This window comes from Seriola aureovittata, chromosome 24 (genome assembly GCF_021018895.1).
Source record: "Seriola aureovittata isolate HTS-2021-v1 ecotype China chromosome 24, ASM2101889v1, whole genome shotgun sequence".
Classification (NCBI taxonomy): domain Eukaryota; kingdom Metazoa; phylum Chordata; class Actinopteri; order Carangiformes; family Carangidae; genus Seriola; species Seriola aureovittata.
The window spans coordinates 4,275,151-4,302,316 of NC_079387.1; the positions used below are offsets into that span (position 1 = coordinate 4,275,151).

The 27,166-nt window shown below is 41.2% G+C and overlaps 1 long non-coding RNA gene across 1 annotated transcript in view; it reads left to right on the forward strand.

The window, feature by feature from the left end:
- The window catches only part of LOC130165097 (uncharacterized), a 38,585-nt gene extending 12,418 nt beyond the window's left edge, over window positions 1-26,167 (forward strand). Inside the window, exon 3 of the long non-coding RNA XR_008826703.1 lies at window positions 26,096-26,167. This is a non-coding gene — a long non-coding RNA (uncharacterized LOC130165097). The remainder of the gene's footprint in view (window positions 1-26,095) is intronic.
- Window positions 26,168-27,166: the final 999 nt, after the last annotated feature.

Here is a 27,166-nt window from a genome sequence, read left to right on the forward strand (position 1 = left end):
AGAAATACTGTTTATTACCAACCTATAGATAAGTGGTTCTCAGACAGTAGCGCAGGCCAATTCAGCAGCGCACAGTTCACGCAGGAGGCAGATTTATTCATAGTTTATTTATTGTCTGTTGACAAAGAGGCGGAACTGGCACTTGAACCCTTTGACGCACGACATCATTTTTAGGCTAAATACACAGAATTGGTCAGCATCGTCAACTTGGATCGGTCTGCTGTATCCAAAAGTGTGACAGCGGGTGAATACTGTAAATATGTTCTCAGCTGGTTTCCACATGTACATTTCATACATCTCATGGTTAAGCTGTTTTCATTTGTAGTAGTATTTTGAAAGAATTATGTGTTTATAATTAATTCTATCACATTTTTTTAATAATGCTGCTGCAATGCAGCTGGAGGGAGCATGCGCACCATAGTTTGAGAACCACAGCTATAGATAGATGTGACTTGTGAAGGCACTTAGGCATGAATAGCCTGAATCATCTGAGTAATCCATCTGAATCGTTCACTGTAATTACAATAAGTGCTAATTACTATTGCAATCATCACACTATTAGATAATTTAATTGGGTCCTGAAATAAATAGAGCCCATGTACAGCACAGACGCTGCTGTTCTTTTCTCACTTATAATTGATAGTAAACATTTTTTTTATCCATGACCCTAACCATGACAAGATGTTTATAATTGTCACCATGACCACGATAACGGGTTATCTAAATTTCCCTCTAAACAAAATTTCAACCCAAAGCACAATGTGTCCTTCACTTTAACGAAACACTTATTTTAACCCAAACCATTACCTCTCCCTCTCCCTCACCCTAACCTGAGCAAACCGTCGCCACAGTGTGTTGTCACGTCATAAAACAGATGGATTTTTCAACAGTGACTTCTAATCGTTGGCAGGACAACATATCCATCTGTGCTGTTCCCAGACAGGGGTGTCAGATCAGAAAGAATACATCTTGTTCAAGAAGACGAATGGACAAATGACATATTTTATCATTTAATTTTGGAGGAGCATATCGAGGATGGATTTTCTGTCGAGAAACAGCTGGCAGTGTGGTGTTAAACCCAGCTTTGAAAACAATTGACTAAAGATGTGATCGATAGGACATTGCTGTGGTGGGGTCAGACAAAAGCAAAGCAAAAGTCTCAGGACACCATGTGACCACAGCGAGACATGAAACGGTATTAAACTGTGTTGTTGGCAAGAGCTAAATGCATTCAGTCACAGCAGTTCGTGTCACAAAGAGCACAGGTCTCTTCTCTTCTGCTTTATAGGAACACATTTCAGTCAACACGGTAAATACTCGTGCGCTTAGAAACGAGGCATGCTGGGTGTCTGGATGTGTACGCCTGCAGCGGCTGTTGCGTTTAGTAACACCTCCTTTTTCTCCCCTTTAATTTCCCCTTCTCTCTGCTGTCTAATTCCACAGAAAATCTATGTAACTGGGAGTTTTTACAGAGTCAGTGACTGTCTGTTTTGCCGAAAACGGGTAAAGTGCATCCCACATGCACAGTCAGAGCTGAAGCAGTGCTTCAGTGAACACAGGGGAGCACAAAATGTTTGCAATAATTAATGTATTTTGGGGAAATCAAAGACAGGTCAAAGTGCAAGTGATTTCTTTTTTAAAGCAAGCGCTGCTGCAAATTAATGAATAACCAAAACAAAAGGTGCAGAATCCACCTCTCTTCCCACCTCTGAAGATGAAAGACTTGCATTAAACAGATGTATTTTCAGGTGCTGTTCTCCCGGGAGCTTGTTACTGACTGGTAAGATGGGGGTCAACAGCCAGTTTTGGTGAACGGAGCACCCTGTGGTGAGCTCGATTTGCCAACGTGATTTCCTCTCTCTCCTTGTTCGCGTTTGTTTTCCAGCCCGCTCCAATAAACAAAACAAAAGTCTCGCCGGGTAAACAGGAGATCCGTTACCAGTCAGTTCGCAACACTTTGCCTCTCCATGATTAATTCATAGGATTCAAAAAAACAAACAAACAAACAAAAAAAAAAAACATTATTAAATGAAGAAAACTGACACACCATCTGATTCATTTATCATAGAGGCACTGAGGCAGCCTACGATGGTGAGTACTGTATATAAATGAGAAAACCGACTTCCTTTGAGTCAATAACAACCCCTGGGAGAGTCCTATTTTCTTCCTACAGTTCACCTTGATAATACATGTATGCACTTCATCTAAGACACTGTCTGCTTGTTGCAGTTTTTATTGGTAATTAATACATTTTGAGTCTGTTGCACTAAATCAAACTTTTATTTTTTTAAACTTCTTGGCATTCGTTCTTTACCTTGGAAGTAACACTTTGCCAAATAACATTTTTATGATCTGTATGTGATTGCCTGTTATTGTGTGACAGGAAAATGCCACACTTCAGGTCATGTGATAGCAACCAAACCATCTCCATGACAACCGGGCGAACTCCCATCTGCTGAATTTCTTGTTGAAAAGGTCTAAGTTTCAAGTTGACGTACAGGAAACTGCGTTGAACTGGATTGAACGTGTGGCTCAGGCAAAACGCTGGTGTGCCTGCCCGGTTTGGTTCGTTTACAGCGCGGCTGGTGTGAAAGCCGTCAAGCAGACACCATTGCGTTTCAACAACAGAACTGTTGTGGAAGCGGACTCGTGATCTGAGCATGAACTCAAAACCTACATCATTTTCATTAAACGCTTAAACCCCGCCTGCTTGTTGTGAGATCAGCAGCAAGCGAAAGCCAGGACGGAGGTGTTGAGCTCGTGTCTTGACATTAAAAAGCGAGTGAAACGTAGCAGCCAAACAAAGCTGGTGCATGCATCATTTCATGTAACACAGAAGGGAAGACTTCATGGGCTCAGTATGTCAGACTTCACTGTTGACTGTCTTCCTTAGTCTTTTCTCTTGAAAATGTTTGACATACATTATTTGTGTATGCTGTGGACAGAGACACCAGCTGCTCTTGTGTTCTTCTCTAGGCATGATTGCTGCCTCTCTCTTCCCTTTGAACAGTTTTGTGTTGTATTATTGTATATGCACCTGCTGTTACCACCAGTAACCACACGTGTCTCTCAACAAACACAGAAAATGTTAAGACTCTAAACCTGGGCTTTAAATGGCAGATTAGAACGTCTAGTGTTTATTTGGGTTGTCACTCGTGGCCTGTATATGTGGTGAGGGCTTTTACCAGACCAGTGACGGGAACACAGTGTTTTCTTTCTTACTGTCATCAACTCAGCATGTGCAAAACACTCCCTGCTCACAGCGGAGAGAATATGCAATAGACTTTCCCCGTGTGGATGTCGTGCTGAGAGAGGCCGTAGCCACACTACTCGAAAGTACAGAAGAGTTTTCTCCTAATAATCAGGAAAAATACAATATGTGGAGGCAAATCATTGCTGTAACAATTTGAATTATAGCAGCGACTGAAAAGAAAACATTTGCAATTCAATCCCTCGTGAGTATTTTGAGTTGAAATTGAAATACGACAGAATTTATTGCACCGATAAATTCGACTCTGAAAACCGTCTTTCTGAATTGTGAGTGGTCTGAGTTTCACTTTTTGAATTTCTCAATGGTCAAGTTGTGCAATTTCAAAAAACTGACAGCATAAATTTATTTTAGGGTAATCGTCAAAAGCTACGGTATATTCAAGATGGTCTTTTTTCAAAAAGTCAAGACCAACTCAAATACGCAAGGTTAAATTCAGATGCTAAAATACAAGATAAAAAAAGAAAAACAGTGCATTAAATTCAGTGGTATTTAAATTCCAACACTAAGCATTCAGTAATGTTTAAATGTCAAAATTTGCAAATAAGTTGCTGATATAATTCAAATGATTTTGTTTTGATTTGCTTCCTTATAATATGGCAGCATTGCAATTCAACAATGTTATATTCCTCAACAACTTGTTTAAAAGTTGGTCTGATATAACCCACACAGGATATAGAGTATGGCTATCACTGGCAGTGGTTTCTTCTATAATTAAACAGGTGCAAGGGCCAGAGAGAACCCGGCCTGAGTGGGCGAGGAGGAGTCAACCAGCCGGACATTAAAGCATTGTTTTCTGACTCAGGGAGGGAGGTTCGATTTTCTGATGCATTATGCACCACTGTAGACTCTGTATTTTTCAAACATGGAAAATACTCTCTGTACTTTATACAGAAAGGTTCACTCTTTCTCTTCCAGTCTACTTGAAACACTGAAGCTATAGGCACCGTGTTATTTTTAGGCATACGTAAATGTCGAGTGCACTGGAAGCTACAATTCAAATAATCAAATTTGAAGGACGGGAAAATAATGGAACAATCTGAGTAGTAGGTTGCCAGGTGACGGTGCCACTAATCAGGGATCCTTGAAAGATCTGGCGTCGCTCGCTGATAAACACATCAGGGCTCTGCTTTCAAAGAGTGTCCCTCCTCTTTTAAAGAGCCCCACTTTCGTCACTACCAGTGTGGAGCCTGTATCTGATACCTTTCCTCTGGCATCCTCTGCATTCAGTCCCTCCACCCTCCAGAAGTTTGGCATCAAATCGCTTTAGCTGCAGGAAGCATTTGCAGGATGGGGATGAATTGTTCATGCCTCCTATTGTTTGAAATAATGGGAATTGAATGGATTAGATGTGGCTAATGTAGCTGTCAACTTTATATTTTTCTTCCAGCACCCTCCTCAGGTTTCATTAACATCCCCAGACCATATCACCACAGTGGCAGACTATACTTGCAGTGTCTGAACATTCATTAAGGAGAAAAGCAAATGTTGTTCTCGGAAAAATTGTCAGAACAGATGGCTACTGTTCCGGGCCTTTGGATAGGGAAGAGACGATGGCATTTATCTGTTCTGATATAGCTGAGTTGCTGAATTGAAATCATGTGAAGGCTTGTTTTATTTATTAATTTTAATTTCCCAGTCACATTCATTTCGAATGTTTTTTTCCTCTAGTGACGCCTCGGGAAGCCAGATTGACTCCCCTAACTTCATTGCATCTTGTTTGAGGAATAAAATGCAGTTGCTATAGCCTCGGCAGAGGAGTGACAGTTGGCCAAAGTTGGTTTAACCTGGAGTAGCCTCTTTAAAGAGCAAAGAGATGAGTAGCAGGACAATCAGATTCTCGTGAACAGTGGATTCTTTTCGCTTCTGAGGGCCAACCTTTAACAGGAAGATTCAATCAATAAATCTTTTCAGATGGAATTGCCTCTGAATAACATTCCCCTGCTGAAACAAAACATCTATTGACAATACAAATTCAAAGCCTTTGAAGGCTTTTCTGAGATATGCTCTAGGGAGCAACTGTGAGGAAAAAATGTATTCGCTGAGGGTGGAAGTAGAGCGCCACAAGAGACCAAATTAAGGGTTTCGCATCTCAACATCGTTGCTAAACCTACAGCCGTGGTATCATCAGAATAATGAATGTGTTTTATGAATGTCCTTTAATCTTTTCATGTGAAATAGCTGGAGACTATACTAAAAAGTATTTATTCTCAATATGTCAGACATACTAAGCTGATTGCTTTCTGCTTTAGGAGTGCGACGTTTCAGTCGTCAATAACAGGGAGACATCATTTGTAGCAGTTCCAGGCTTTTTACTAAGAGCAGTTGTGTCATGCATTTCAATACAGAAACTCCATTATCTCTCAATGTGTATCATCAGTTTGCAAATGAGCCAATTAAACAACATGAAATACACGATGCCATTGTACAAACAAATCCAGCCAAAGCCTTTTCCTATCGCAGTCTATTCACTTCTCATTACGGCTCAGCAGGGATTTTTGTGGCTTGGAAGCGCTGCCCCATTTTGCCGTGCAAAACAACCACCGTGCATCTTGGCTCACGTGTAAAGGCAGCTATATATATATATATATATATATATATATATATATATATATATATATATATATATATATATATATATATATATATATATATATAACATATACAACATATATTGCTTTTTTGGCTTGGTGGTGATCCGGAGCGCGAGAAAGACCTAAGCCAGGGCTTAGCCTTTCTGTGTTCTATTACAGAAAATGGACGATCCTATTACATCGCTGGTAATCTCACTGGGGCCAGACAGGGCCCGTCCACCCCTTAGTCTCCTTTGGCCGAGGGCACGAGCAGTGTCTGCTGACCTTCTGGAGTCCATTTCCCAAAAGCAAATCCGCTCCAATAATCATTTCTTTGAGGCGCGGCGGGGCACTGTGCAGAACACAAGGTAGATATTATGGGAAATGTTGCACTGACTCATTATCTGCTGTGATATGACACATAAACAGAACCAGTGGTTGAAAGTAAGTGTGTTTACTCAAGTACTACCACCACTTTCTACCCCTTCTTCTTTAATACTGACAGATGTACTGTGGTTTTCTCTTCAGGCTAAGATTTGACATTAAGAACTATAATGAGCTTTGTTAATTGTTAAACAATTAAACAAGTGGTTCCCAACCTTTTTGGCTTGTGAGCACTTACAATAACGCAGCGTCCACTTTGGGCTCCTCGTCAAATTTCAGATTGATGTCAGCAGTGAAAGATTTCACCTGTAAACCTCTCAGATGGTTTCATTCATTCAAACAGCTGTACAAGGCCCAAAGACGGCAAATTGTTTAATATTTCACAACAAACACAAAGATTAGAGCAGTGATTCCAAAGTTCTTCAGAAGGCTGATGAGTTTTCACTTCAATTTTTACATTTTCAGAGACAAAACACGCATGACGTCCTGTATTGATTCTGTTTTTCAGTTTCCTCTGTTAAATAGTATTCACATGACACAGCGAGCTTCCACTCTCAAACAGAATCTTTAAGCCAGGTGGCTTTCTCCGTGCTATACAGTCAGTACTTCTCTAGGAAAGCAGAGTGAGATGCTGACAGTGATGGACCAAGTGCTCATTATGCATAAAACTGTCCCCTGTGATTGATACTACTGATATTATACTAATCATAATTAATATTGAGTCATTAACATACGGCATTTTGCTGCTGTAGTTGCTTGAGGTGGAGCCAGTTTTTACTACTATTTTTAAAAGTTAGCAAGTTTAGTCCAGTGGTTCCCAACCTCAAGGTCAGGCCCCTTCAAAGGGTCACAAGATACAGCTAAGGGGTCGTGAGGTGAGTTATGGGAGGGAAAAGACAAAAAGGTGAAAACACAAATCCCACAAATATGATATAAATATGAAAAATGTAGTTAGTTTGGAACCACAGAAATTTTAAGTAGAGTCCAAAAGAAATAAGTGTATAAATTTCATCAGTCACTGGAGCCACTGTAACGGAGTATTTTTACATTGTTGTGTTGGTGTTATTGCTACAGTGAAGAATGTGAGTGATAGTTATCAATAAGTCTTGCTCTAGGTGTGAAGCACCTTCATTCTCTTTAAAAGGCTGAAATGGTGGATTTGAAATACAACAGAAAGCTTAGTGATTCCCTGGATCGCCCTCCTTATGTACCAGATGGCATGCTAAATTACATGTGAAACAGGAAAATGAAATGTGAAGTTAATGATATCAATTTTGGCAGCTTCAGAACATGAGCTGGGCTATGAGATTTGATAAGGATTAAATTAATTTTGTTTGGAGTTGTAATTAATATATTGGTTAAAAAAAAAAAAAAAAAGGCTGTGATCACGCTCCAATAGCCTACAAGCAAAAAAAAAAAAAACATTTCCTAATCAGACGCTCTAGTGTGTTTTCCCATTCGAGAGTGCTTAGTTTTTTGGGGGAACCATCGTCATAGGCCGGAAAGAAAAAGGCTGAGAAAATCTTTAATCAAATATAATAGCTTCGAATGTTTCTCATGAGGGATCTGAGCCTTGTTTATTCAGTTTCAGACGCCTCAGTTTCCTATAAATTATAGATGGGAGGTGCTTTAGTATTGTAATTTCAATATCAGCCGTTTCACAATCATGATAACGTGCTATAATCCTTAAGCAAACATGTAAGAAGAGGTGGTGTTTATTTCAGCGAGTGCCTCATCTTCTCATCTTCCTTTTTCTTATTACTTGTGCCTCAGTAATTCCTTATCGCCCTATCAGACAGGCGGGCTCTGTTCAGTCAGTTGGATTTCTTCTGTAATTATCACATCTCATCCACCAACCTCTGTATGTTGTATGTGGGGGACTGGATTGTTGTGATAGCAGTCGGCCTTGTCTGTCACCCCCCCCCTATCAAATGACCCAATATCAAGGTCTTAAGTCAGCAGGCGCCGTAGATTTGAATCTACCCAATGTGCAGTGGGAAAGCTGCCTTTCCATGATTACCTTTTTTTTTTTTTGTTTGTTTGTTTTTTGGTTGACATGAGCGAATGTTTAATGTTCAAACTACCAGAACAGAATCGTCATAATCTCAGATGTCATGCCAGTGTGCAGCACAACTCCACAGGGAATCAATTAGAGGAAAAAAAAAAGAGAGAGAGAAGACTTTCTAACTAGGATGATGTTTTTAGGCATGTGAGAGCATTTCAGCCTCTGTGACATTAATGTAGAATCAAAAGCTGTAGTTATGAGGCTGCAAATTCCTCTGGTTAGTTTTTTTTTGTTTGTTTTTTTTTCTGGTTAAGATTTCTTGTGTATGGAAAATGTTAATCAGACAATCAAAGAAAATGTATAGTATAATATGAATAATTGGGTAAATTCAGTTCCACATCGTATACGTTTAGACACCTGCCAATCTAAACCGACACGCTGCCTTTCTGGAGAATAACATTCCCATCTTCTATTTGAATCAAGTCCACTAAGTTTTCTTTTGAGAAAAAAAAACAAATTTGCGCTGAAAATATTGCCTATATCCCAGGTCTGCATTGGGGAGAAATGACAGCAGCTGACAACACGCACTGTGAAATTGATAGCAATGGAAAACCTAACTGGCACCCAATGGTTTGGCCTCCCTCATGTAAGTCATATTATTAGCCAGTTCAATGGACTGGTTAATGACATAGTGGTCTATTACACTCATGTCTGTAAACAGAGGCACATGTTGCTAGTGCCAGAAATCTGCCCATCATAAGTTTGACTTTATGACAGCAGTCTCCTTAAAGATCGGCGGGTATGTTTCCAGAAATAAAAGAAAAATATCTTTTCAGAAAGCCTCCTACGTGTATGGCAGAGGTGTTTGTGAGTCCAAAACAAATTCGTAGGCCCATTTGTAACATTTGAAAGGTTGTAATTGTACATTTTTAGCAACATTTGCATCCAGAGACACTATATTCTTGCTCTTTTCATAGTGCAGACATGAGAATAATATTGTGTAACTAAGCATGCTGATGTTGGACTGATTTATGAGTCTTTTCTGGTCAGATCCAATATTCCCATTAAATAATGGCCACTTAAACTATAATATATTTGATTTGTTAAGTCAACTACACAAATGTCACAATGTATCAATGTAGAATATCAAATAATATCTATTAATGTATATTAATGGTAAAAATAATAAAAACAAAATGCCAAATCCAAACATCAGATTCCTAAATGCTATGTTTGCAATCTGCTTTATCTAAAAAAAAAAAAAAATCATGTTATTTCATTTGTGAAAAAGCTGAAATATAAACTATGTTTTCAGGCAAGGAAACTACTCTGAGAAGTTTGTTTTCAAGTTGATCAATTTCATGCGTTTTCACTCATACCTGTAATTTTGAGAGTCACTCAGTGACCTGAAAGCATGTTGCATTTATTCCCATGAAAGGATATGTCGTCGTCGTCAGGACCCCCCCCCCCCCCCCCCCCCCCCCCAAAAAAAAAGAAAAGAAATCACCAGAAAGCAGTTTTAAAAGCAGATTTCCAAAAGGTTCTCTCAAAGGGAGCATTATGACCTGGAGCATTTCTGTGTAAATGTCTTTGTAGAGACCATTTCATGGCACTTTTGCTTTATTAGACAGTTCTCTGTTAAAAGAAGCTCAAAAGCGGGAAAGTAACAAGCAATAAAGGCCCAGGCTGGTTTTACAGAGAGAAAAGTGCTTTTACATGGGAGCCGCATTCACCAGCTGAATGACAGGATCGTCCAGGAGTTAACCTCGTAGAGAAATGTGTTTTCTGTGTATCATCCTGTGAAATCACAGAGTAAAAGAATCATGTAACATCCCATAAATCAAATTAATAAGTTCTTAAACAGTGGAGCTCTTTAAACGCTGACTTAACATTAAATCTCTTCAGCCGCTCTCAATTTACAGTATATTTTATTGTGGTTTGCTTGCCATTTACAGTATGTAGGGCCATTTTGAAAATTGTATCCTTCACAATGGAGGTGATCTATCACCTCTGCCTCATTTTTAATCCCAGGTGACTGAAACATCTGTCAGGATGACTGAATGTCGATAGTGCAGTACAGCAGGGAGACAGGGAGGGGAGGAGGAGGCGAGGGGGGGATGCAGATCCAGCCAGGAGTGATGACTTGGAGACAGCCAGGATCTCATCTCGATATGATGAGTATCGCTCAACAGCAAGTTTACGCGTGTGTGAGATAGGAGGACACACAGAAACTTCGTATAACACATAAATGGATGCTCATTTTTCCACTTGACGGATGCTTTTTTCCATAACCATATCATGGCTGCATGAATTAAGGTGGCACCTGCAAACCTGCGAGAGATAGTGACAATCTTTATCCACTGATGGTATACGGTGTATATGGTACCAACAGATGGTCTACTGGAGGATGTGTAACACATGAAAGCACCCCGTGGTGCGTTTGGAGGCAGCTGTACAAGAGACACTCAGGAAAGTCTCCATCTTTAACAGACAAGGTTATCAGAAATTCATGGAGCCTAATTAAATGTATCGCCTTCGCTCAATCCCACAGCACATTTCTTAATAATGACATATAGACCTAATTCAGTTCTAGTTTATAGGAAAATGATTCCAGCTCTGAGGCTCTATAGTTCATCAGCTGCCCTCCTCTCTGCTTTTATGTAACTTTTTCCTCTCACCTTAAACCTGTCCACTTCCATATCCTGAAATGTATTAGTGTGTGTGTGTGTGTGTGTGTGTGTGTGTGTGTGTGTGTGTGTGTGTGTGTGTGTGCGTGCGAGGGACTCAACTTCACTTTTATATCACGGCTACTTTCCCCAATTAGATCCGTGGACTTGTCTAACACAATATTTCTAAGAATTGCTTTCAATAATGGATGATTCCCCCCCTTACAATATTCTGTATGTCAGGCCCCAAAGCAGGAAGGTGGGTGACCTTTCGAGTACAGTATGTAGTGACCACATACTCAACAGGTCCTCCAAATTAAATGGAAAAGTATTTATTATATTTTTTAATTTGACACGCATATTAGCAGCATGACATCATTTGTCTGCGGCCTCCAAAACTCAAAAAAACAGGTTTAGATAATGGTTTGGGTTAAAATAACTACTTTGTTAAGCTTAGGGGATTTGTTGTTCGTGGTTACAATGATAACCACTTGTTATGTTTAGGGAACAATCGTGATATCTTTTAGTATCAGGAACTAAAAAAACCCACCCTGAAGAAATGATTGCATGTGTACGATGTGGCAGGGGCCCCTTAGAAAAACTTTCATAGGTCCCCAAAGAGGCTGAGACCAGCCCTGATTACAGCTGTTGCAGTACGTACAGTAGCTGTGTATCACATAACAATTAACTGGTTAGTTATTTTTTTTTCGTGCATGTAGTGTTTTATGAGGTAACATGTATTTCAGTAAAATATAAATTTTATAGCATTAATATAATATGAAAAAGTAAAAAGGCTTGTAAGCCAAATAACAAATGGGCACGAGTCCATTAGCATCATTGCAACGATAAATCATCTTTGCACGGCACTGTAAAAGCCTGTAAACCTGAGGTACGGTCCTCCCGCCTGCTCCAATACAGACATTCGTCACCTGATAACACGTGCGCACCTGTAGTGTTTATGATCGGTGCGGAACTGCCCACTGTAAATGTCATGATAGCGATGTGCTTGTCCATTTGAGGAAACACCCAGAGAGAGGATGTTAAAATTCCAATTACACTCCCCGACATCGCCACAACCTGCTCTATCTCCAACTGCTTGCATAATTGATTAATAGCAGTAATTGCTAATACATAATGGATAATAATGGTAAAACCATAATTAGCAATGAGAAGGCCTTCAGCAGTTTTCCCATTCAACTGTTTCAAGTGCAAAGGATTTAACAGGCTGTAGACAAAGAATTCAAAGCACCTGTCACGTCACATTTAATAAGGAAAAATTATGATTTCAAAGGTGTTCCTTATCTTACCTTTGCAAGCAATCACGTATTTAAGCTTGAGTTTGTATAATACTATAATGTAGAAAGGAATAAAGCACATGTCTTTGTATAGGTGTCTCTTAACTGATGGTAAGATTAGATAAAAAAAATACAGGAAGGCATTCATGAAACTTTCTCAAAGACAAAAGAGAAAGAAAATCAGGATCTTTAATATTTACAGAAACATGAACCTTCAGTATTTTACATCCGCTGTATGAACAAGCCCTTCTGTCAATAATTTGTGTGAAACAAAATAATTTATATGGGAGTGATTTGTACACGCAGTCAGGATTAGCGTCAGGGTCAGAGCTTAGTGTTTACGAGGTTGTTGGGAGATTGCATTTGGGAAAAAGGGGTCTGGATCGTGAAGTTTGGGTCAAGGATTTAAAACTGTAGGGTCTTGAGGGTTAAAGCATCGAACAAAACTGAACACTTTGCTTTTTTGTTTTTTAGTCACCTCCCCACAGAAGCCCTGGCAAACCGGAGCAGCCGTATCATCCGAGCCTTATTAGCAATCCAAACAGACGGCTGCTCGCTACCCTGTGTACCTTTTTTATAAAAGTTGTTAAAATCCCAATAAAGGTGAGAGGAAACGCTGCCTGGAATGCTTAAGCTGTCGGCCTGGACGGCCACCTGCATCTATTCCTGTCTTCTTTTGCTTAATTAGGATACAGATGTCGGTTAATGAGAGCGGACGCCGCTAATGAGTGATGCTAAATTCAATGGGTCACAGTTGGCAGTGCCACATGTGCTGCTTTTGATCATGCTGGCTAGTGTCTCTCTGCCTCTGGAATTACACAGAAATTATACTGAGCCCAGGCTATTTACTTAATAATTCATTCATTCATTGTTTGTCTTGTTTCATTTTCCTCACATGCTGTGATTCTTTAAATATATATATATATTTTTTTTTTTTCACATTTCTGGCAGGTTGTGGCTTTAAATTACAGCTAGTTTGCTATTTTCAGAGTTTAAGACCATTTAAAATCAGGATTTTTTTCACCAGCACTCCTCTCCCCAACAAGCGCGGCGGAGCAGCTTCGTATGACAGGATAGAAAAACTCATTTCACCTCTCACACACACAACAGCGGAATTAAATGAGTTTCCCCTTTTTAAATAGTGGCACAGCACTTTTTCTGCTTCCCCCTCTACGCACTGTGTATTACTTTTTTTTTTTTTTAAATGGAAAACAGTAAAGTTGATGCAAGTATTACATTAAATTGCCTGTAAATGTCCGTGTGAATCCAGGCAACCGAGAACCCTGTAGAGTGCGAGGTGGATAAATGAGGAATTCACTTATAAGGAGGCGGAGAACAGGCCGTTAAAAGCCCGTGTTTGGACACTTGTCTGCATTCCAGCCTACTCCACACCGAACTAAACTGTGATGGCATCATGATTCACATGGCGTCCTCTGAATCACGCACACAACTCCCACTATGCTGGAGACTCCTAGCTAATCCAAGACCTTCATAAAGCATGTGTTGGGCCTTAGCGACACATCTGTCATTCTGACGTCCGCTAGTATGGTCTGGACTGTCGGTTTCTAATCCATCTGTGCTCTGCAGAGACAGTCTGCTGCCAACTGGATCTTTGCTAAGCCTTTGGAGAAGCAGACTGAACGGCAGCTCCTGCCAACTTGCTGAAAGTTTTTATTTATATCGTACTGTGTATTTGACCATTTCCTGATTTTGTTTTCCCTGCTTACCGTTTTTTCTAACAGTTGCCCGGTTAAGTGAGTATGTTGACAAATGTTTTCTCTGATGAATCAGATGCTCGTGCTTTTTGCTTTGATGTTGCCAGGCGATCAGGAGTCCATGGAAAGAGGGTAACTTTAATCCAAAGCACCAAAGGCAGAATAAGGCCAATGACTTTGATCTCCCTCATGCAAAAACCCAGTAATTTTCCACTGCAATGCCACCGTGCTGGTAATATTGGATTAAAAACTCCCTCTTTTCTTCTGCTGTCCACTCATGTATGGCCTCAGGGGTGGATGAAGTCTGACAGAGGCGCTCTGGCAAACTGCACAATAGAGATAGAGAGAGAAAGAGAAAGAGAGGCAAGCAATTTTGACACATCTTCCTCAGTGCCACGGTGAAGGAATGCAGCTACATGTTCACGTGGGTATAAGAACTCAACGGGCGCAGTTTGTTGATGGACAACCTGTTGACGCAACAAGTCAAGTTGTACGTTTATGGATGTACAGTGGATGCCGCATCTGAGAGCGACTCTAAAGGGTTGTGCCGTCGCTTCTCCCAAGCAATCAGAGGTCAGCGAGCTCATTCACAGCCACTCACGTTCCTATGACAGAGCAGCGTCAGTTATAAAGCAGGGAAGTCATAGAGCCATAGCAGTGTGAATTGGGATAATGAGTCATTACCAAAAATTAACAACCGTGGTGATGGGCTATCTAATGGCAGATGATGGATCCAGTAATAGGTGTTCAACAAGTGTTCATATTGTCATAACCAGCGTCATTACCAGAAGCCTCCCCTGCACATCTCAACCTCGTAACTGGTCTTGTACTAATTTCAAAAGACAAACGCCTCAATTTAGCAGTTGGTTTCTAGTTGTGGAGTTAATGAATAGTGAGTTGAAGGCTAAACTGCTGATGGAGAGCAAAGTCCTTGTGCTCTTAGACAACATAACTGATGAAATGATTATGGGTAATATAAAAGCTGCTGCTCATGGTGATGAACCCATAGAGAATTATCACAGTGTGTTTACAGCTTGTTCCCCCACGCCACCCCACCCCTGAAAGAAAATGTGTTTTCCCAACATGTGATATGCCTTTCTTCAAAGGCTTGCACCCTCAGTGGAGGTTGCACACCATTTAAATATGGCTTTAATCATCCTTTCATATAAGAACAAGTGACAAGTCTGGATGCCAAAATCAGGCAGCGGTGTCAGACCATCAAAAAAAAAAAAGATATGTTAGATGTGACGGTCGCTCAATGATTAGAGATGTACAAATGTCTGAGCTCCGAAGCAATGTGAACAGATGGAGACCCAGCAGGAGAAGGTGGCAGTAGATGTACTGCAAGTTTAAGTAAAGATGCAGATATTTTCAGGCTACGCGTGGACGTATTGTGTGATCCGGTGAATAAGATTATTGCAAGCATATGGCTTCGAAATTCTACTATGGATCCCGGCGCTGCATCAGTTGCTTTTCAGAAATCCAGACAGAAAACGATACAGATTGCATTTCAGAGAAGAGGAGACTGAGAAGCTTAACCTCTGACACAGTGTCGGTACAGAGAGCAAGCAGCCTCTCTTCAGAGCGAGCAGCTTTTCCTTGTTTGGGGCTGAATAAGAGATGCTGGGTGGCCGAGGCAGAGAAAAAAATGTCAGTAAAGACACGGAGGTAACGAGACAGGGAGGAAATTGGAGCGGCAGAGTTTGAGACAGTGAGGTGAGAGAGGTGTGACGGAGGGTGCAGCTGTGACAGAGATAAGGTTCATCGCTGTGTGGACAGTGAGGAGGGGAGGAAGTGTTGAAAAGGATATCAGAAAGACCATGAAAGAACATCATTTCCAAAGCTTGAAAGAGATTGTCAACACTTGGTTTGTGAGGCTGGCGCGCCGTGTTGACCCGTTCACAAAAAAAAGGAGCAGAGGGGAGGACTCCTCAAACAAACACATGAATTTTCTCATACCTCTGTGTGCTGCCAAAGTTCACTGAAAAAATCCTCAGACCTAGATGCGTGTGTGATCACAAATAGTTCCCCACTGCATACACAGTAATGTGAGATCAAATTTGTTCACTGCTTTGAAATCTCAATGCAAGAGTGGGATTGATTAGATAAATAAGAAGAGTTAATGAATGTGAGTAATGCTTTGGAAAGTAGTTCCCCCGTTGTGATCAAATTAGTACCAGATCTATAAATCTTAGCGCGGCCGCCACTGACTGATACAATGAGTATTTTATTCATAAATTCATACATTAACCAGAATCCATCCCCTCAGTCAGCAAAGTGCATGTTCAGCTGAATTCAAAGCTTTGTGCTCCATGATCGCTCTTATAATTTTAGACCATAACCATGGATTAACTGCCAACATAAATCCAAGTCTTAAAGACTCTAGACTCACACAAATGTCACCATATTGTTTAACAATCTCAAACACAGACGTAGGTCCTGTCTCGCTGCTTCACTTTCAGTTATTTCTATTAACGGAGAACTCCAGCAATTTAATGGTATGGGGTCGAGCTCTAAAAGTACAGCATCCTAGATTTCCCACAATGCAGCTGAATTGCATCTTTTGTTGTATGTAGTAGCACTCCTCCATTATCTGTCTTTGTGCAAAAGGGGAATCGTTTCAGCCCATAATCTTGTACCATATGTTGCCTAGGTTACTTGGGTGTTTTTTTTTTTTTAGAACCTTTCAGTATGTGGAAATAGAATCTGTTTTTAGATGTGATTTGATTCCTTTGATTTGTGATTTGAATACTTCGGATTGATATATAAACCATAGCTGTATGGTGTGGTATCTTTCTCTGTGGACATTTGATTCAAAGACTGAAGGGGAGCACAGGCTTTATAATCTACGGCTGTCTGATTCTATACCAACCAATCTCTCAGAATTGTCCCGCAATCTCGAATGTTTCTGATCCACCTGCAACACCATATTTGCCCCCATCGATCACAGTGGATGGTCTGGTCCAGATCCTGCCTTTTAAGATGGATGAATTCACTTTCCTCGGAGCCCTTTGAGATATGGTACATTCCATACCACATGTAATAAATCGATCAATGAGCCACACACACACACTTTGTTCCTCACTCCTTCGAACGGATCCATACGAACCCCTACAATCACATGCATTCTGGGTGTTCAAAAAAAACAAAAGTGAGTGTTTTGTGAGCAGTGTCTTGATGTTTTGACTCGGCTGCCTTTCTTCTTCAGCGGAAGCGGATTGGCAGTGACGAGAGGCAATTTGTTGGCAAGCAGCAGGTGGTTGGGTTAATTGCCCGTGGTGCTGGTTGGAGAGAAAGTGTCTTGCTGAGTGTGGAGTGCCTTCTGTACTGGCAGAGCTCGAGTCCGGATAAAAAACAGCAGTAAGCATATTGTCATCTCCCACCTCGCCACCCTAATCAGTACTGCTAGGCACTCCCATTGTTCAACTGTACTGGCTCGCTTCCCGGAGGAATTCTCCCTTTCTTTCAGCTCTCTATCCTTTTTTTTCTTCTTCCCCAATGCCACCCACATCCTCTTCTTTTCAGTCCCTTTCATCTCCAAATTCACTTCCTTTCTCTATCTCTCAGTTCCTAATGCCGCTCGATCTCCCTCCCTCCCATGTCTTTAGCATTGAACTCCCATTTCTCCCGATCAATCCTCCCATCTCCCTCCCTGGCTTATTACCCTTCCTCCTTCATCCTTTCTCCCTATGCACCTTTCCCTTATTTCCTGTCATGTCTACCCCACCGTGCACCTGCACTTTGTCCCTCTATCTCTTCCCATTTCCCCTCTCTCTCTGTCCCCTCTGTTCTGTTTCTTCCCGGAGGGGTAGGATATTGATGTAAACACACACAGAGCTCCGAGTGGTTCTTAAGCTGCTCTGACCGATCTGCAGGCTCCCACCATTGTCCCAGCAACTGTAGGAAGACACTTGATTTCAAATAGGCTTATCCCACCAGTCCTCCCAGTGCCGCGTCCATAAAAAGATGGCGAGAGGTTTGATTAGATGGCTGTGGGGCTTGGCTGGACTGAGCATGCCTGGCTGTAAGTGTCACGGCTCCACCGTGGTAATGGATCAAAGAGATGTGGGTGGCGTGTGAGAGGCAGCGCCGTAATTAAGTATTTGAGAGCACGCTGGCAAAAATAGAAGTGGAACTAAAAGGATGGTTATGGCAGCGGCGGCGAAGGAAAACAACACAGTCTCGCAGAATGTGATGAAACCAAGTCAAACTTTGAGGGCGATTATACATTGTGGACATGAGTACTGTGGAGATTGTGCTCCCTCAACATGAAACGATAATGTCCAAACACTTAAAAAAACGTCTCGAGTTTCTCTCGGTGAAAGAAGCATGACGTTGTTGCATATTAGGGAGGAGGTCAGGATCAGCGGAGTGAGGAGGCCGTAGTTCACATCGTGTCAGTCCGGCGTTTTCCAAACTGAGCTACGAGCAGTCTTCCGCTGCGTCCTTTCTAAACACTAACCTCAATGAAGATTTTGATATTTTTTGATTTGTGAAAATGTTTGCTGGTCGCTCTACAACTATACGGTCTGACAAGTTACACTATTCTTTCCAAAGAAATTATTAGAGAATTACTGACCTATAAAGTAAATGTACAAGGGGCGGGGGGGGGTCATATTTTAAGTGTTGTTATATATTCCTTGGTTGATCACATGACTGTATGTCAATAGGATATAGTCAGTTCTGTGCCAATATAAACCTTGTCATTTAGGTGTGAGAATTCGTAGGAAAAAGAGTTTGCGGAGGTTCAAGCAGTCCCATGAATTAAAGTCTCAAACGTTGGCAGCAATTGAGCTACTAGCAGGTGTATGACAGCTTTGGCTGCTCTGTAATTTCAATGTATTTTTATCGACTCCCACTGCAGGGGTCAAGCCGTTTGCTGCCGACCTGGTGACAAGCATTCAGACGTATTGCATGGCAGCCTGTCTGCTCGCGAGTTTGAATGCAGCCTTTTGTTATGGTGACAATATGGAAAACATGCAAACCAAAACAGAAAACCTCCTTGAAGTTGTTCGAAGGGTGCGTGAATGCTTGGAAGGCGGATGTAGGTGATGAATTGACCTACATTTTCTATCCATATTCTAAATGATAAAACTGTTCATTCAGTATTATCTGCACTGCACATGTATTCAGTCTGATCATTCCTTGTGATCTTATTCCTACTGAAATTCTCTCTCGTGTATTAACAAAGGGTCAAATTCCATGCTGTATGAATAAACACCTGTGTTTACTCACTCCGGCGCTTCATTCACACTTCATTAGATGCTTTGTGCATCATGTCACATACGATCCTCAGTAATGCAGCCAGGAGTATTTGGTATCTGTGGAAACTTTGTGGGTTTGACCTGAATTTTGAATAAAGCTCTGTGAGTATCAAAGAATTCTGGGTATGCAGCATGCATTTGTAATGTTGCTCTTAGCAGGCGAGGTAGAGGAGGTGAAAGTTCGGGTAAGGAGAGGTAAGGCATCAAGTCCACTCGCTACTCAGTTTGGTACAAAAACAGACCGGAAATGTATTTCAAGGCGTATCTGTACAGTGACATTTCTTTTCACAGTTTGTATTGATGTTTGTGAGTCTGTATCTTTTTTAGCTTAACACCCTGTCATTGTATTTTCTCCCCAACCTTTCCCTTCAAAGTGTCATAAAAGGCACCCGCCATGCCTGACGATCAAAGAGCAACAACCAAAGCGCTGGCTCTCTGTTGTTGCCGCTGTCATTTTCGCTCTTTTAAACAACAGAACAACAGAGACCTTCAAAACTCGCAGCCATTCTTGATGAACACACAGAAACTTCACACGGTCGACTCGCAAGATCTTGACCTCATCTGAGGTTTTTTTTTTTTTTTTCCCTTCCTTCATTCTTGCGTTTTGACACGTACATGTCACAAAGTTTGAGTTGACGTAATTGATCATGTCACAAAGATCAATTTCAGTTTTCATGGGGTGGCAATTTTGATTTTATTCGTTATTTAACTTTTAACTCATTTAATTTGAATTTGTTTTCGCTGACAAAATTACACATATAGAACAAAATGAGGAAAATTTAAATGTTATTATTAATTTAGCTTTAGTGTAGTAACTTATAAGACTGGAGTGAATTTCAGTGTTTGACTGCTGAGACATCCTGCTGTGTTTTTCAGAACAGTTCTACAGTATTTTCCAGTAAGAGGTTATATATTAGTTCTGGTTGGAGATATTTTAATAACAGAATACTGGATTTGGGCAGGCCGCTCACTGGCTAGCTGTGATGTGATAGGCTCAGACTCCTGCCAGTCAAACAGCAACATATACTGCTAAACTAACCTTCATTTTCACCTTAATATACACTCATTTTAAAATCTACACTGGAATGAAATGAGCCGTTCACACTGTGAAATTCTGCTGAAAACATTTTTCTCGATTCTCTCTTTCGAGAAGACGTTGCACAGTTGAGTCAGTTGACTTCTGTGGCATCTAGTGGCCATTAGAGGAACTACAGATACTACTACTACTTCAGCATTCACTCATGGTCGGTGCCACCTGCTTGCGAACTAGAAGGTGGGACAGCTGCGGTTTCTACATTCTGTCCATGGTCATAAAACGAGTGGCTGTTGATGCCCTGGGAATGAGAACTAAGCCACCTGAATGGAAACCACCTTGTCACAGGATTAGATCACCCTCTCTGAGGGGCTTGTATTTATTGATATTTACTGTACACTCAGCACTCTGCAAGCTGTGGAGGCTTTGAGCAAACATGTCCTACCATCCGGGAGGTGGTTCCTTTACTTGCAGCACATCTTTGAGGAATAATAAGCTTGTATAGAAAAACTAAGCATCAGAATTTCCTCTTGTGTCTTGCATTTAGTTAATATGTATTTTCAATTAATCATCATCACAACATTTAGGTCATGTGGTCTGCTCGGGAGGGATTTTCGCTGTGGTGACGCAACTCATTACTGCTAGATTTCGTGGCGTCGGTGGGGCTATCGTTCGTGACTGTCAGTGTCAGAGAGGATGTGGGTTTTTGCAGCGGTGAACATGAATCGTCCATACAGCGAGAAGTCGGACTGTCAGAGATGCATCAGAGAGGGGATTGTGTAGCTCTGACGGGGACACAGAGGATAGAGACATGCTTGAAAGGTTGAGGTATTGAATTTTACTTCCTGACAGCTGAGTGACCTTTCGGCTCTCAAGGGGGACGAGACAGAGATGGATTTCGCAGTCGTCCGCCTTGCTCTCCGCTGCTCCTCCCACAGGGTTAAGAATTAATGCTCCTCTCTCCCTCTCTGCTGAGCAAGGAGACTCAAGCTGAACTGCACCAGCAAGCACCCGAGTGCAATGCAGTGATACACAAGAAAAAAAAAAAAAAAAAACGGCTTACAAGTACGAGCGGTTGTTCTTGCATCAGCTCGAGCAATTAGAGGAGACTGGTATGAATTAGCTTGACATATGAGGAAGTCGTCATTTTTCATTTGCATCGCAACAGCTGCAGAGAGGAGCCCGGCGCGATGCTGAACCTCAGTCGCGTCAGGGCAGTTCAAGAAAGGGGGGGGGGGGGGCAGCGCACCCACACAGTAAATTGCACCCTGTTCTCACCGATGCCCGGTTTCCCTGTTCGCACCTCAGAAGAACCGCTATTCATAAATATATGCAGCATGACTGGGCCAGGTCCCATGATAATGCACTGAATACCAATGAGACTCGTCCTGACTCTTAAGACTGCGAGGCCGCTCTCTTCTTCTTTGGTGCCTCTGGGCAGAATTTACAATCTCACATCCCCCTTCCTGCAGCTGTAAGGTGAAAGTTACAAATCACAGTTTCATCTGACGGCCCGGCTAACTCTCCACAGGATCACCTGGTGTCTTTAGGAGATACGAGATAAGAATACACCTCAATGAGCTGACTTGTTTTATCTCAGCTGTAATGCAGCTCATCCTTCAACCAGCAAAATGAGTTCCATGCAGTATTTTTTTTTTTTTTTTTTTCCTCACTTAAAGTTCAGTGACTCTTGGCTTTTCTAGTGCTGCCCCGCTTTGTTCCTGCGGAGTGTGCAAGGACGATTTAGAGCTGCTTAGGCTGAGTGGTCACGTCCCGCTAGTCTTCCTGGCAAAGTGACCAAGTGCTGAGAATGATAGAGTTGAAATGACAGCAAGTGATTTCATTCCCCATCTATCTTTCAAGGCATCACACACAGCGGCCAGTGGTGTGGCGCCTGTCTATGCTCCATTACTTCAACTGGTCAATGAGCCATCTACATGAAGGACCTCATTGATTCCTCTTTACTCATTCTTTGAGAAAATATACCAAGCGCGGGGGGGGGGGGGGGGGGGGGGGGGGGGGGGGGTTTAAATACCGATACATTAAGACGCAGTTCAGTGGACATAGACAAAAACCAGCCAGTGTAACGGTCTGAATGCAGAAAGGCTCAGCTCATAATGTGTTTGTACTTTTTCATGGGGTATTTAAAACGGCAGATCAGCGAGGTCAGTGGTAAAGATTCGGCGTCTTGCTCGGGGACACTTCAGCAGGAGGCGTGCTTGCCAACACAAGGGGACTGAGCCCAGATCATCCGGCTAAAAAAAGGGACAGTCTCCGCTCTCACTGAGCCGCCACACTGCTTCAGCGTTTACTATTCAGTGTTTTGTAGGATTCTTATGAATTCTTCATGAGCATGTCAAAATGTTGTTCTGAAAAGACACATTTATATTTCACACCTGATGTTTATTTGAAGATCTTCTTCTCTGCTACAATGTCTTTAATTTATAAAATAGATTTTCACTGTGCTCAAAAAAACAACACAAAGGCAGCATAAATTCTCATTACAGTCACATTAATGGTATATCAGGAACACTTTGACATCTTGCTGTCACAGCTTTGAAACAATGTTTAGCTCATTGAAATACCAGAAATATTTGCCCAACTTTGTTTTTAAAATCAACCATGAATAAAAAGCAGCAGACATTGCTTTCTTTTCATGAGTGCAGTCGTGAAAAAAGATGCTGTACTGTAATGTAACAGGAGGACATTGTTACTTTGAGGTCGCTATTTAATGTGGAGATGCAAAAATACACAACATACCGATGTTTAGTCCCTGCTTTGCATCAAATGTGATGTAATGAGAATGCAAGGAGACGATAATATAGTATGACAGCTGGAGGCGCGACTGTTGCTGGCGTCGAGTAAAATACCACCTCAAACTGCCATCATGCCCTCAAAATAACCTGCCAACCCTTCTGCGACCCGCTCCTCCCCGCGGCTCTGACGGGCCACTTTGCTCTCACCGTGAAACATGTCCGATGAAAGGTTAAAAAGAGGGGGCAGCAAGATTGACGGACTGCCTCGGTCAGGGGAGGGTAAAAGGAGGAGGAGGCGAAAACGTTACCGGTTTTTATGGTTGTGTGGGTTTTTCGCGGTGGTCATTGGCCCCAGAGGGAAGCACGCTGAGAGGCCGGATTCCCACAGGTTCAGAGCTCCGGGGTCACGACCCCGTCTTTCTTCTCTCCTCCAGTGTCGCCCTCTGCTCTGTCCATCTGCGGTTCAGGCTCATGTCTCGTTATGTACATTTCATATTATCCACTGCTTCTCTTCAAGACACCGTGTTGTTTGTGAAGACGACAGGCAACCTTTATGCTAATGCTGTACAGAGGAGTAATGTAATGAATAAATTATTTACTGTACATTATTGAATCTGTTAGATCGACCTCTCTATGCTGCGGCACAAGAAACTACATACAGTTTTAAAAAATTGAAGTCACTATTGAGGCCGTTTGTAATATTTTATCACCTGTGCATTCTTACTGACTGTTATTATATTGAGATCTACCATATAAATAATTCTACATGAAATCACAGTCAAAGGCATAAATCGATATGAACCACACATTTAAGCTGATTCTGATATGTTTTTTAGATTTAGCATCTTTGAAATGTCACTGTTTTCAGGTAAAATATAAATAAATAAAATAAAGATGTGGGAAAAGCTCTTACACCGTTGAATAAATGAAAGGGAGACCATGTAACTTTTGACTAACGGCGCAGATAATGCTCGTCAAAAAGTCTTTGTATTGACTCAGTGATGTCAGTAACACACCACCTATTATATCTTAAGTATACTAACACTACATGGCCAACATTAGTGTGGCTGTAGCAGTAAAACCCTCGAGTGTGATGAATCGTGCAGAGGTGCATTTTAGAGCTTATGAGTTCAGCTTTTGATATATAAGAAGAAGTTTGGTCTTGATTGTTTTACAAGTTGTATATTCTCACTTTAAATGAATTGTACAGTTTCTATAGTGGAGTGGAGCGGACTGGGGCATTATGGACCATTGATCCTTAATACTTGTAAAATCATGCCTCCATTAGTGACAGTAAAGCAGTTTTACTTTCATGACCTGAACCAGCTGCAACATTAAAACACTGCTAACATGTCAGTGCATTAAAGTTTTGCAAAAGTTTTTGAACATCTGTATTAGTAACATCCTTATGAGAGGGTTTGCAGTAAATGCAGTTCATACCTAGTGCTACTCTTTGTTTTGTCAGACAGAAAGAGGCACCACAATATAAGAGATTTTTTAGTTCACTGATTAAATATAAATGTCAAAAATGCATTTTAGAAACATTTTCAGATGTTTACTTTTCATATGCAAGTAGTTTAGTTGTTAATACCTATTTGGTTTACCTTGTTTACTTACTTTTTGTACTTTTAAGAATAGTACTAAGTTGAATAAAGTCTATCCGAGCTGCAGCTCACTCCCTCATCTAAACAACAGCAGCATAATAATCATTTTTAGGGCCCCTTTAATGCTTGTTTCATTATTTTCTAAAAAAGTATACAAGAGTGTAAAATCAAACAAGCGTAACAACAAAGACTTCTGCAAAACTATATTATGTAACTCCTTTCAAGATAATGACAAAATGCTATTCCGTTGTGCTGCGGGTGAACACACAATTTTAAGAGAGAGCGTTTTATGTAAAAAATCCCCTGATTTAATTTTTTCTGACTATTGTCTCACATGACGAATGGTGCTGTCTTTGTTTCTTGAACTCTCCTTTGTGACAAGTTTTTTTTTTTCCTCCCCAAAGCCCTGAAACATTCGTAATTACATTTCCCCATCTGTCTCCTCACACAATCCCCCATACATCACCATCACAACAATTCCATTAACTCCCACTGTGTTAAATAAAGAGAGAGGAGGAAAAAAAAAAAAGCAAAGTGGGGCGCATTCATAAACAAATAAGAGATGATGCCATTCAGTCGTTTGGAGGAAATGTTTGATGAGGTTAATCCCTCGAAGCCATTTGTTAGGAGATGTTTTGAAAGAGATGCTATCACACGGAGGAGAGAATCAGCAGACTGTGTTTCAACCTCTGCTTCCTCCTCCCTCCTCCTCCTCCATCCTCCATCCTCCATCCTCCCTCCTCTGTCTTTGTCTCTATGCCCTTGGCACCAGCAAAATTCCCCCACAAGATGGTGAAGTGCAAAGCAGCGACCGCATGGGATGTAATTACGGCGGGCTTAAAGTGCGGAAGTGTTCAAACGAGGAGGAAAAAATAAGTAAGCTGATTGAACGACAGACCCAGTAATGACCAAATTGTCTCAGACACTAATGGGAAATCTTTTGACAAATTACTGTCACAGTTTGTGAGCAGACACACACACATAAATACACACTCGTATACATGCATACACTGTGCATGTGCACGTGCACACAAGTTCTTTAGAAGGTGCTCTCATATTTACTCATCCTCGTCACCTGTTAAATCTCAAACAGAGGCCTCAGCAGAGATGTCCCTCCTTTGTAGGTATAGATTATATGAAAACATCATTAAAACGTGACAATTAATTATTCAGTTGCCTTATTCTGTCTTTAACAATCGGATAAAACGTGTCATTTCATAATGGGAGTGCAAAATGAATTCTAAAAAGGCTTTAAATTCTACTCTATTCTACTCTGACTAATGTGTCTGCTTGTCATTTGAATATGCTAGTTCACTTTCTTGCAAGAGATAGAAGAGAAAACTAATACCACTCTCATGTCTGCACATTAAATGTGGAGCTAGAGCCAGAAGGTGAATAGCTTAGCTTAGCTTAGCTTAGCAGAGACACTGGAAACAGCAGTTATCATTCATTTTATTATTTACACCTGTGCTTTTCTTACTGTGACATATCAAAATGTCTTTCACGACGAAGGCCCTTTTCTCCCATCCCAGCAGGCGCAGCACAGCCGACAGGCATATGACGGAGATGTAAAACTAAACCTGTACACACCCACACGCTCACAGGTGAGGTCTAATGAGCCAAAGTGAAATCCCCACCTGCTAATTAACCATCAAACTAGTGATTATTTCGAATGGCAGCACAAACATTTGACATGTCTGTCTCTAAAAAGTAGCCCAGAAGTGACAAAAAAATGATCATTACCCACGATGCCTTCAGGTTTCAGCAACTTCACACCATCCAGGTCATGGCTGGATTGTTAGGCCCTGGGTGTTTCATATCAAAGATCAGCTGTGCAGTTTCTTACAGGTAATGTGTGTTAGCTGCCTCAGTCAGTCGGCGTTTCCTTCTGCTTCCTGCTTCCGTATAAAGTGTCTTGTTTTAGGGTCTATATATATTTATTTATGTTGTATTTTGTTAATTATAGGTCTGGGTGACAGGAAGAGTTGGTGGTAAACTGCCTTAAGATAGTTTGACAAAAGAGAAGAGCCCTCTGTGCCTTCACTGGCTGGTGCAGTATCCGCAGAGCAGAATATCATAGAGTAATATGAACATAACAGCCTTAAGTTGAGAGAGGAGGATGGAATGGAAACTTTCTGACCTTCATTAGCGATGCTATTAAGGGAATAAAGCATTTATGTTCTCTGTAGACCAGATTTTCCCAGTTAGTCCATGAATTTCAACTGACACCCATCCAGTCACAGAGGGTCAGGCACAGTCAGCCACTGAGGAGTTGTAATGGACAGATAAAAAGGAGGTTTTTTGCCGCATCTGAACAAAGATTTAAAAGTAAAAATAGGATTTTTATTTGTGTTCTCTTGCTTCCCAAAGTGCTATTTTTTTCATAACATTTAAAATTTTACAATTACAGCTGCCCCTTGAATCTTAAATATATAATATATACTATATATTATATAACTTTAACATTAGCGAGAAGGTGCATTAACACACACGCAAACACACACAACGTTTAAGATCCCTCACATGTACAGACAGCGAGGACCTGGAGATGAGCAGTTGGCTTAATACAGTGTGCTTTAGACCAAGAGTGATGGAGTACAAAT